We start from the raw sequence: 13,408 nt of genomic DNA, 5'->3' as shown, positions 1-13,408 counted from the left end.
GTGGTGTCAGAAGTTTTAATGGAAAACCTGAACGAAGGTTGCAACCAAACCGACTAAGTGGGGAAGAGATATTAAACCAGCTCAGGTTGATCAGAGATATGAAATTTTGGAAATCACCTAACAGTTGAAAAAGGAAACATGCTGAGCGGGAGTTAAATTGGACAAAGAGAAGCATCTTCTTCGAGTTGTCATACTGGAAAGATCTTCCACTATACCACAACCTGGATGTCATGCACATCAAGAAGAACATTTGTGAGAATGTCATTTGTACATTACTGGATATAAATGGGAAGACAAAGGACAACGCAAATGCTTGTCGGGATATGGAAGATATGGGAATACGGCCCGAGTTGCATCTGATTCATGATGGGGACAAACTTCTCATGCCATCAACCTGTTGCACATTTTTGAAAGATGAGAAGAGTAATTTCTTCAAATGGTTGATTTAGTGAAGTTCCCTGATGGATATGTATCGAACATATCTCGATACATAAGCACGAAGGAAGGGAAGATGTTAGGAATGAAAAGTCATGTATGTCACATCTTTTTGCAACGAGTTATGCCCGTTTTCCTCCGTGGACACTTGACTGAAGATGTTCGCCCGGTGCTAATTGAATTAGGGATCTTCTTTTGACAGTTGTGCTCCAAGAAATTGAGCGTAAACGTACTTGAACGGTTAGCGGAGGATATTGTGATCATACTATGCAAGCTGGAGAAAATATTTTTGCCAACATTCTTCGATGTGATGGTCCACTTAGCCATCCATTTACCAATGGAGGCCATAATTGGAGGATTGGTCCAATATCGTTGGATGTATCCTATTGAGCAGTAAATTATAAATTCGTACAATGTTCTCGTGATTTCCTTGCTTTTTTTTTGTTTTTGTTTTTGTGTGTGTACAAGTCACTAATGCTGTGTAAAATGCACAGGTTTTTATCCACTTTGAAGGGGTATGTGCACAATAAGGCACGACCGGAAGGTTCAATCATTGAGGCATACATTGACAGTGAATGTCTTGCATTTTGCTCAATGTATCTACATGATATTGAAACAAGGTTCACTCGTGAGGAGCGAAATGCAGACGTTCATGTTATTAATGTCAAAGATGAAGAATCGTGGAGTTCTATATTTCGAGGAAATGTTCGGTTGTTCGGTGCACGGGTTTACGATTTCGTTGATATGGACGACCTACAAAAGGCACATTTTTACGTCCTCAATAATTAGGATGAAATTATTCCATATATCGAGTACATGGTTCAAAACTCCTTACTTTGCATTGTATTTACATATGCATATATACTTCGTTGACATTAACATGTACTATTGTTGCATATAGCGAACATAAAGCTGAACTTTTGGCTCAAAATGAAAGGAATGTTGACAAAAGACATAAGAAGGAATTTGTCAATTGGTTTGGATGCCATATAAGTAACAACTATTGCCTGAGTTCGCTACAATGTACATTTTCAATATTGACGGTTTACTCATCTAAAGTCCTTTGTAATTAATAGATGAAAGTCATGTCTTATAATAAAAAACCAACAAAAAGTAAAGATTTGTACGCGTTGGCATGTGGCTCCAATCAATGAGTTAACTGCTACAGCGGTTGCATTGTCAACGGCTTACGATTTCACACGAAGTCCCTCGAACTGCATAGAAAAACCCAAAATTGTGGAGTTGCAGTGCTAGGCACAGAAGGAGATGAGGAAATTGGATATTTTGGTGTGTTGGATGACATTATAGAGCTTCACTATGGAGCTAACATACTTGTCCACATCTTCAAGTGTACCTGGTGGGACAGTAGCAATAAAAAGAGTGGGATAAATACGGATGTCTACTTTACTAGTGTCAATTTCAGTAAAACATAGTATCAAAACAACCCTTTTGTGTTTGCGATGCAGGAAAAACAAGTGTTATACCTTAAGGACACAAAATTAAAGGGTGAATGGCATGTGGCCCAAAAAATTCCTCATCGAAGTTTGTATGATATTATAGAAGTCGCAAATGGGGAGAAGAGTGTCAGCGATGATGCTTTCCAAGACGATCAGCCATTTGTTAGTGTAGCAACATAATCTGCTATCAATGTTGCCGAGGAAGGAGCCGATCTTATACCATTAAATAGGGTTGGTGCCACGGAAGAATACGTAAGAATTGCTGACATTAGAATTGAACCCTCTATACACGTTGACTTCATCGACAGTGATGAAATTGATGGGGAAGATGAAATTATGGTTGAGTACTGCAATGAAGAGTAAGACACTCTAGAAAGTGAGGATGATACTGATATTGAGGATGTATAGGGGGCAAGCGTGTTATGTTGTCACCGTGTATTTGACATGTGAAAATAAGTGAAAATATTTTTACTATGCATCCATCTAATATCCAATCTTCTTATATTTACTTGTGAATTATTTTGTAGACATGACAGCAGGAGGTCATCATCGCTTACTTCAGTCTAGGCTATCGACGACATCATCCCGCGAGGATGATGGGTCATCCTCAAGAGCAACTGAGCACGTTGGTGTTGATGCAGCACCATCTGAGCCCTTGGGACCCTAGCCCAACATGGATCCATCAGTTAGGGATCAAGCCCAGGGTGAGTTGCCGATCATAATGAGCAGCGTTGGTAAGGTTACAAGTATTTGATTTAGAATAATATATTTACTGTCATTTCACTTGTATGATTATCTTATTGTTTTTTAACTCTTCTTTCAGCATCGACCTCTATGATGTAGATGAGTTCAGGCCGTGGTGCAGCGAAGAACGTTGTGCTAAAGAAGCACCTGGAGAGGACTGAGCAGAAGATCCGTATCGACATTCCTCTAGGCTTTACGGCTCCGCTTGATGATTGGTGCACAACCTAGTCACGGGAGCTTGGCATTATATGTCGCAAATATGCTCCAATCACCTGCTTCATATGGCCAAAGGTGACGAAGGCTCAGCGCTTGGTTCTATATGAGTCATCTTGGTAAGTAACCCTAAAACATTCTTTCACTTTTAATATATTACCCAAAAGATTCTCTAACATTCAATTTATATTTCATATGCAAGAAGAGTTTGATATGGACATTTTCACCGCAGGCCATGTCAAAAAGGCGGTGAACACACAGTTGTGCTCTTGGTTTAAGACCTATCGCAGCAAAATGCGCAACCATTTTAGGGAGATGGGAGATGAGGTAGAAGTGCACCCATACGATAAGATCTCCTTAGAGGATTGGCGGGTGGTATGTCGCCATTTTCGCGACCCTAACTATCAGGTGATGTGTTTCTATTAATTACAATAACTACTTTTTTCATATTTATGTGAATAATAAAAAGTCATTACATCTATTTTGTAGGCTATCTGTGAAAAAAATGCTGAGAATCGCAGCAAACTAGATACGGCGCATTGCGGTGGCTCGAAATTGTTCATCAATTATAGAAAGGTAATTGCTACGAAACTATATGACCATTACCTGACAAGTGTTATTTATATTGACACCGCTGAATTCATATTAATAAACTTTTATATGATAATATAGTGTGATCCTGTCACTAGCGACCTGGAGTCGAGGCCAGATCTGTATCAGAGAACACATCAGCGGCCATCGGGGGAGTGGTGCCAGGGTGCACAGATGAAACATGTAAGTCAAACAGATTATTTAGTTCATTATCTTATTCAAAATGTCAGTTGTATTCTTATTTCTTCATTTTCATCATTTTCATGATTGAAAATAGGCAAAGATGCTTGAGCTGAGGGATGCACCCGTTGCATAGGGCAGTCAACCAATGACGGATGACGAGATCTGCACTCAGGTGCTTGGGCAACGAATGGGTGGCTCGTTGAATGGTCTTGGGAGTGGATACGTTACCCCAACATCATCATCTTCTTTTAGTGTGGCGTCTCGTGCTGAGATTGACCAAGAGCGTCAAGTCACCGAGGCTCGAGCGGAGGAGATGGTTATCCGGATGCAAATGGTGGAAGTGGAGAACCAGCAATTGAAAGAAAAGATGTCGAACTGGGAAGCGGAGATGCAAGCCATGAAGAATTGGAAAGTGCAGATCGAACAAATGATGCGCCAATCCCATCCAGATGATGCGGGTGACTCCTCTCATTAGAAGGTATGTAAAAGGTAGTTTATCATCCCTCTTTTATGGTTGTCTGAAACTCTTTGGATAATCAACTAATTTATCAGAATAATGAATCTGTCATCTTCCTTTCTCCACTTAAATATCAAGATATTATCTCAAATAATAAGTTAAAACTCTCAAAATTTGAACCATAATAATTTAATCAAGAGAGACTGAAATAAATGAATTCTTTTAACATATAATAATTGCTAGGACTTAGTATTGGACCCAATCTTCATCATCACTAAAGCCAGGAGCCCCCATTCAAAGCCACTTCGGTATCAATTTATTCAACAATACATGGATTTAGTTCACTTATTTGCTTTTACGGATTCCCGCATTTAAGCCAGATCAAACTTCTCTTATGTGTATCACCAACACTGGGAGCAGCTTCTTCCTCTCTAGCCTAGGTGAAGAAGACCATAACAAAAATGACAACAAACAGAACTACCAGGAACAATATCATCATTATATGACCCTTGGCACTAGCCTTCTTCAAGACCATGGCTACCTTTTTCTGCAAGAGCCCAAAGGAAAAAGACATCCTCCTATTGTTAGCTAATAACTCCATTTAACACACCAAAAAAACTCACCACTGTGTTTTTTCTGCTAGAGTTAAGACTTCAAAAATATTTGTCTCTCCTAAACAAAAATATCTTGACTTCTACTTCCACATGAAATGTTCAGTGTATGTTTGTTTAAGGCTATGTTTGTTTTGTATGATTAATTTATATGATTGATCAGATGGACTATAATTGGACTGGATGGATTTTAAACTTGTGATAGTTATTTTATCATATATATATTGGAGGAACATGATAAGCACATTAGCCTAGCTAATAAATTTGGAGTTATTTTTTTTAGATTATTGTTATTTTGTAATTCCCTAGTACAAAAAAAAAAACAAAAAAAAAACCTTAAAAGTCACATCCCTTAGATTTGTTGCCCTCAATGTGTGTCAAGCTCCCTTAGCCAAATCTAGCCACTTAAGAATTCTAAAGCAAATGCATCCTAAAGCATTAAACCATCAATATCAAACTTGAAAAAAGAAATGCCATATTAAACACACCTTACAATCATCCAATCATGACAATTATTTGGGCTCAAGTTCAACATGAGTACTATGTTGGATTCGTACAATGTTAATGGGTGGTCATAGACCACCATGTGTCATTTTACGGTGGTCAAATTAGGACCTCCAGTTAGGTTGCTAACATGGTGGTTTGAGACTACCTAGTATTTTCCTATGAACGGCTATGTTTGACAATAGTGGCAAGTGCCTTGAGCACCCATTATAGTGCTTTCACTGCTTTGTTGGGAAATGTTTGCCAACATGTATACCACTATACCTAGACCCTACAAAACACTTCACATAAAGCTCACTTTTTAGAAAAAAAAGTGAGAAATGAGTCTATACCACTTTTTCTTCACATCACTGCCAAACCCACTTTGATTTTTTTACAACTGATTTTTTTCTTGTATGTTACTCAAACTGTATTTTCAATTTTCTAAAGATTCGAACTCTACAACAATGTGATTTTTTTTCTTTTTTTTCTTTTTCTCCCCTTTTACTCCTGTATGTTATCTGTATTGCATGATTATCGTTTGTTCCATATTCCCTAAAAGATCCTATGATTTAGAATATGCTTATTATTCTACTGTAACATCTAATTTAGGATGCACTTGAGTTTAATTCCAACCCATGTCTATATTATGAAAATCTAGAACGTGGGTATTTGACCATATTTAGCTAAGAATGAGCAGACCTTAGAGTAAATGGTTTAAGAAAATTTGCAGCTGAAGATGAAGTGATTTCTTGCCTCACTTTATAGTTAATTATCTCTTGCCTCAGTTTTCCTGTTTGATACTCTAGTAACATCCCTTAGTTTGTTGTTTAAGATAGTAAAACATATTTACTATGAAAAGGGATAACTACAAAGAAAGGTAGATAGGGCATCCTCCCTCAAAGGGAAAGAAAACTACAGAAGTACTGCCTTCAAGTCTCTTTGAGTATCAGAGAGCCAAAACCCAATTCCGAGGGAATGAACCCAAAAAGAAGCAAAAAAAATAGTTTACCCCCAAAGGAGAATCAAAATATTTCTCCAATCTTTGAAAATTCTTGCCTACATTTTGAGCCAAAGAATTTGTAAGATAGCAAATCTTGCGCAGTTAAAAAAAATATATTAATGGGCTAATTAATTTGAGAGTCAATTAGAGAGTTGAGGGCCCAATTAATTTTTCCTAGTACTTTAGTTGATTTAGGTTTCCTAAATTCATTTCCTTTAGTTTCCTTAGCTTCCAAGCATTTAAGCCTATAAAAAATGCTCCTATGCATATTCTCTTATTAAGAATTGAGAATTAAGCTGTCGGGATGTTGGTCCTGCATTAAAGGGCCCCAAACTTCGGAATCCTTCATGTTTGGGGATCCCTAAACCTGTAGTGTTGTTGTTCCTGCATCAAGTGGCTTCTAACCATGGAAAATTTTACAGTTTGGGGATCCCTAACAGCATTCAGAATCCCTCCACATGTTCATGGTTTAGTTTCTTTAGCACCGGTTTCTCCTCTATGACCCTCCCTAGAATATTTATTATTTGTGTAATAAGCTCTCCTCTTCCCCTAATCCCAAAATTCATAATCTCAATAGATTGGTTTTAATAAATTGGTCACAATTAATTATATAAAATATTATTAATTAATATAAAGCAAATAACAATGTGAAACATTTTCTAAGTCCATAATAAAAAATATACAAAGAATAACTACTCCCAAATTTTGAGAATATCTATTTCTTTCTTATTATATGTCAAATAAAATAATTAAAAATATACTAGGAATAACTATTCCCTTAATTTCCAAAATTTAACTATTTTCCATCTTATTTGAAGGAATAACTATTCCCTCAAACCAAGCAAACCTTAAGAATATTATTATCATAGGAATACTCCTACAATACCAAATACCCACAATTTTAAGTTAACAGACAGGATCCAACAATATATCTATGGAATTCAAGAGAGGATGGAAGTAATACAAAATTAATACAAGGATAGAAAATTAAGTCAGAGAGGAAGTACATGAAAACTATCAAATTCACAATAGTAAAGTATTCATTTCATAACAATGTTCCTGAATTAGCAAACTACTGAAGAAGTCAACAAATAGCAAACAGTTCATCAATCCATCTTAATAAGCATGCATATCCAAACAAACTGCAGCAGCCATGGAAAGAACCCTAGGATAGGTCCTAGCCTGTCCAAGAGCCTCTTGTAGATTCTCCTAAAGCATGAAGAACAAACTAAACCTCATATAAACATCACGAACTCAGGCCTACTGTATATGTTGCTCGCCTCATCCTCCAGCACAGGATAAGCAGTCACCAGTGCATCTTGAGCTCCAATATACAGTGAGTTATAAATCTTCCAGTAAACTTCTTGCAGGATGGAAAAGCCCCTACAGACAATAGTTCAGGACTGCAGCTGCACCCAAGGCAACCCTCATCCCTTCTATGGCTTCCATGAAAGCATTAATAACATGCAGAGAAATCTCAAATATGTTTGGCCATACATAATTCAGCAAGTGTACTAAAGCATCCTCACAACCTAAACCAGCCACTCCCAAAGCCATGTGCTTAATAGCAAATGCAGCAGTTTGCCTATGTACCAAATCTTTATCCATAAGAGCATCCTCAAGTAGTGGTGTGACTGTATAAATATAATCTTTACCCATTTCACGAATGTACTCAAAAAGAAAAGAGAGTGATTTTAAAACACCATTTTGCACATTGAGTTCTGGTACACGATACTCATTCATTAATGCTGGTAGTACTGTAAAAGGAGAACATGTTTCTGCAACTATTGCAATTGCCACAGTAGTACACACGAGGTTCTGACGCTCCTGCGCTTTGAGATTATTCAATAATGTTGCCAGGACATCTTGTGGTCCAATGGCTTTTGCAATGTAGCCAAACGTGTTCACAGTTGCTCGCCGGATACCTTTTTTATGGACTTTAAGCAACTCAAGAAGCTAAAAACAAATCCTCATCCATTCTCTTGCTGGGACAAATTCAGCCCCACGGTCAGCAATTTGACCAACAAGATCAATACAATTTTCCTGCACCTTCTCATGTCGATTCTTCAAGATTGGGGTAAGTCGAGGAAGCAAATCCTTTATCGGAGGAGTCATTTTTGTCATACCAATAACATTGACAATAGCTTTGAGAGCCCCCATTATTGATCCCAAAACTTTCGGATGCTCTTCTCCCAGATATTCATACAAGACAACCCCAAGATGACCCATCAGTTGTTCTTATTGGCACTGTTTCATGACAACAGCAATCCTTGAAATAAGATCAGCAGCTTGCTGCCTCACCTTAGCACTCTTGTTATTCAAGCGCCACTTAATGGTTCTGCAAATTTGGGGAAGATATGGTTTCACTCTCTGCCCAAGAGCATTTATATGAGACTTTGACATTCCCCTGCACGTGCAACCCAACGACATGTGGAAAGATAAGCAAACGATAAACAACACCCATTATAGGGAATAAGATAATTTAACAAAACAAACAAGAAACACAGACAAGAAGACTAGAACCTAGGACCTCTTGTCAATGTCTCTGATACCATGTTAGAATACAACTTTACCTAAAATCTTAAGCTTGTTAGGTTATTGACCAACAATGTATATCAGGCCTTTGACAGTTATTATTTGAACACATGTTACAGATATCATTGAAAGAGACATGTATGGCCTACAAACATTCGACAAATTGTTGGTGTTAACTATATTAAGAATGACAATCCACAGAAGATCCTTTGCCTTCAAACAAATTCTAGCTCTCCCCAACCAATTAGCAAGGGGCAACGAATAAAAGGAATGGGTTAAGATGATAGTGAAACGATTTACATGAATAAATCCTTGAATTTTCTATACAAATGAACAGATCCTAGTATTCGCTTCATGAGAGTATCTGAAAAAAGATAGTAAATGTAAGAGAGAAGAAAAGCTCCTCAGTCTTCTATTATTTAGAATTCTGCAAAATTTAGAGTCCCAAGAGGTCTCCATGTCAATGGATAGCAAAGAAAGAATAAATAGATGAAAATCATAATTCACCTCACCATAGATCCTACCAAAACAGAACCCTCCTACCATCTCGCACTTCATATTTGATGCAAGGAAAAAAAGAAGGAGATACCTGTGAATCAAACTTCGTGGATTTCCATGGCTAACTCTAGCTATAGAATTAGCATCTCATACACATTCTTGTTTACTAAATTTACTTTCGATAACCCAATGCCATAAAGAATCTATTTCTAAAGGAAAGGATCATAACCACTTGCTCATCATAGCAGTGTTCTTAGGCGCCAACTTAAAGCACTAAATTAGAAGACCTCATCCCCCCCCCCCCCCTTCCCAAAGAAAAAAGAAAAAGAAAAACACCACTCATCCTTTGACCTGCAAACAACCTCATAATTCACAAGATGATCAACAGAGCAACATTTTCGCTCTTTCTCCTCTGTCTTGTATATTTGCTCTCTTATACTCTCTCTGTTTTATTTTTATTTTTATTTATTTTTTTTTATCTTTTTCTTGAAATTTACCAGTCACATCCATTTCCATTTCCTTTTTTTATTATTATTTTCTTCTTGAAAATTACCAATCAAAGCCATTTCTGTTGCTAATTTCTAAAAATTACTTTATTCCCTTATTTCAATAGTAATCTACTCCCTACTCAAATATGTAATCCAACACTTTTTGTTTGCAATTAAGCTAGATTTAAATCGTCCAGCACCAAATTAATAATCATATACAGGTATACAAAAGAGAAAAGATCATGTTTGAGACACATAGATATTACTATATTTGAAATCTGTGTCGCTGAAAATTTGATATCAATTCTTGCCAATAGGGCTCTGAGAAAAGACCTAACATGTTGAATCCCTTGAAATTTGAAAAAGAAAAGTATAGAATAACAATTTTGTCCTTACATTTGAGATTGCTAATAAATTAACATACACATCTAGAGTAAATTATTCATTTAATTGTACTAAAACAAATAGCTCTTTCATTGATGAAGGGTTAGTAATAATGATACTATAAGCATGATACAGGTGAATGACACAATTTCATAACCAAAGAAAAAGTGTATTTATGAGGAATACATTACCTATAGCAAATATCAGTGACACAAAATCCTTTTATTTTCTTTTAAATTAATGGTAATAGACCAAAAAATACAACCCCATTTGCTATTTAGGGTCTACAACTTGAATAAAAGCTTTTGTTGCGAAAGACATAAGTATCTCTCCAAAGAAGTAAAAACATGTACTGAAATGTTGTTCTCTATTTAAACCGGTAAGGATGGCGATGGAGTGAGAATGGCCACTTCTCTCACAGGGAACAAGAATACTCCATGCCCCCACCCTATTAGAAAATCGAGGTTCCTTCAGGGCCCCATTGCCTGAAAATTTAAATTTACCGATTTAAAATATGATGATTTTATTTGAACTTTAATAGTGAAGTAATATTTTGTGCTTAGAAACAATAGCACTTCAATGTAGAAGCAAATAGAGTCTAAAATTGCTAGCCTGCTTTAACATCACTAGATAATCTTAAAAACCTAACTAACAAAATAAAATTTTCCATATTAGGATAAAAAAGTAAAAGCTGCTTCAAATACATCATTGGCAACAATAAATCCACCTCTCTGCTTTTTGATAATTGGCACTCTCCAAGTACCTTTGTGGAAACCTATCGCCTTGACATTGCTCTGACTTTGGTATTTCATTGGATGCTAAAGCTTCAAGCATAAAAAAGGAGGGTAGATGGAATTGGCAAAGGAGAGCTTCCGGCAAGGTTGCTGAAATTAAGACTAGACTGGATTTCTCACCTAATCCCATCACTGAAGATTCTGTTTCTTAGGAACCCCACTGCTTCAGGCATTTTTAAGACTCCTAACGAAATGAAAATCCTAAGAAAATGGGCCCTTTTTTATACAACACACTCGCTAGTCGCTACCCTTATTCTCTCATTATATTGTCGAAGAACAAAAATACCATCTCTCTTCAACCATTTTTACCCCCTGTTTTCCCTATATTACACTACTGCTACTGCCATCCTTCTCTGCTAGGGAAACAAATGCCTGCCTTTTTAAATACAAAGAAAAGAAAGAAATAGAGGACGGGTCGCGGGAGAGTGTGTGAAGAATATTTATTTGCATAAACTCAAACAAAAAAGCGTAAGAAAAAGTTTTAATTTTTATTGTATTTTTCTATGTTATATATTTATTCTGATCTGATCTGCTTTGTTAAAAGAAGAGAATAATGCAATGTTGGCACTGCAGACAAATGCCTGGCCTAAGAGCTTTATCAGGTCTCCCTTTTCTGTAGCAGGTCAATCATATTAATCCTATCAAGAACAAAAGCCCAGATGAAAGCCCGAATCTTAAAGGGAATTTATGCTTTCCAAACAGCTTCAGACAAAAAATGCTGGGATTTGAAGATATTACAGGATGATTAAGGAAAGATTTAGAGGAGAAAGACCCCAAATAATCCCCAACCGAAAACCTAACAGCCCCCCCCTCAAAGTAGGAAAAAAAGGAATCCAGTACACCCAATAAAAGATAAGCTCATTGACCTCTCTTTTTTAGACTCCTAACGAAATGAAAATCCTAAGAAAATGAGCCCCACTCAGAAAGACAGAAAGCTGAAATTGGTGCTTTATGAAACAAACTAAAGTCTAAAAAAACGCGGCACTAACAGCTCCAATGAAATCTCGCCCACCCAAACATCCTCCCAGAACTGAATTCTATTACCATCCTCAATTTAAAGCGAGTGAGAGGAAAGAAAAAACAAACTGCCTGGGAAAAAAGCTTCCAGAGACCCACATGGGCAACATAGCCAACCCCTTGGTACCCCACCCATTTCGATGCATTAATAACCTGATGCCATAAGGAGGCAGACTCTAAAGGGAACCTCCATGTCCATTTCCCAATTAAAGAGATGTCATCGGAACCACATTACCAGCCCCTAGCACCTCTACAATTTAGGTCTCCTAACCACCTCCCAGTTAATAAGGTGATCCCTCTTAAGTCTTATCTTCCCCAAAACCAGACCGCAATGAGTCTCTAATAGTTGTCACTAAAGCCCCAGCCCACTCTAGTAGAGATTCTAAAAAAAAATTAAAAAATAAACAAATGGGGACATTGGAGAGGGAAGCATTGATAAGAGTGATTCTGCCCCCACAACAAAAGATAAGCCCTCTTCCAACATTCTAATCTCCTCCCAACTCTCTCAACCATTAGATCCAAAAAAGCGTCTAACGACTGATTGCCCCTTGAAGGAAGACCAAGATATGATCGCAGCCAAGTAGAGACCTAAAGCTCTCCAACAGCCCTCTTCCATCCTTCTGACCTCCTCCCAACTCTCTCAATCACTGGATCCCGAAAAGCCTCTGTTGGTGGTTTTCCCAACCACCCCCCCCCCCCCCCCAAAAAAAAGAAAAGGGAGACCAAGACACAATAAAGGCCAAGCTAAGGAATCGCAGCCAGCTAGGGACCTAAGGCTCTCGAACTCCCTATTACTCAAATTAGTACCCACAAAATCACTTCTGGACAAATTAATCTTTAGCCTCAAGATCTTCCCATAAATTCTCAACAAGGACGTAATTTCTCTAGTACCATGTTGTGAAACAACCATTTGATCTTAAAGATAACAGCTCAAGTATTTAGGCTAATGGTCCTTCAATATGAAATCAGAACCTCCATTCCCTAATGGTACAGGATTAGAATCTTGGGTATCCTCATTTTCATAGTTTAATTACAGCACAAGGTAAACTATGGGTCATTCCCTAGCCCATACCTTGGAGCTCAGTTGGCTTGCATGTGAGGAAGCAAGTTACAATAAAACATAATCCTGCCCCTCATTCACTATCTAAGCATTTAAGTTGAGCAGGTTTTCAATAACTAAAAGCACTTTTAAATGATATTTTTTTATTAGATGTTTGCAAACAGGCAAGCGTGGATGTTGCTTTAATTTGAAATTTGAGTCTCTGCTTCATACTACAGTTTTTTTCTTTTTCCTGTTTTTTTTGTTTGGGGCGGGGGGGGGAGGGGGGGGGGGGGGGGGGGGGGCTACAGTGACATGTAAAAAACAGTTTCAAAAGCAAGGAGTTTAAAATAAATTTATTGAAACTAAAAGACACCAAAAATAGCACGTGTGCACAGACCTCTAATATCCCAGGATTTTGCATCACGATACCAAGAATGCGGCGCATAAGTCCTTTATGGAGAATCTGGTTGATT

At 37.4% G+C, this 13,408-nt stretch overlaps 1 pseudogene; it reads right to left on the bottom strand.

The window, feature by feature from the left end:
• Positions 1–7,412: 7,412 nt before the first annotated feature.
• LOC131156167 (uncharacterized) lies at positions 7,413–8,292 on the bottom strand (annotated as a pseudogene).
• Between the last annotated feature and the right edge of the window lie 5,116 nt (positions 8,293–13,408).

The sequence above is a fragment of the Malania oleifera genome, chromosome 5 (genome assembly GCF_029873635.1).
Source record: "Malania oleifera isolate guangnan ecotype guangnan chromosome 5, ASM2987363v1, whole genome shotgun sequence".
NCBI lineage: Eukaryota > Viridiplantae > Streptophyta > Magnoliopsida > Santalales > Ximeniaceae > Malania > Malania oleifera.
The sequence above is the reverse complement of the archived record's forward strand: the minus strand, read 5'-3'. Positions and strand labels throughout refer to the sequence as shown.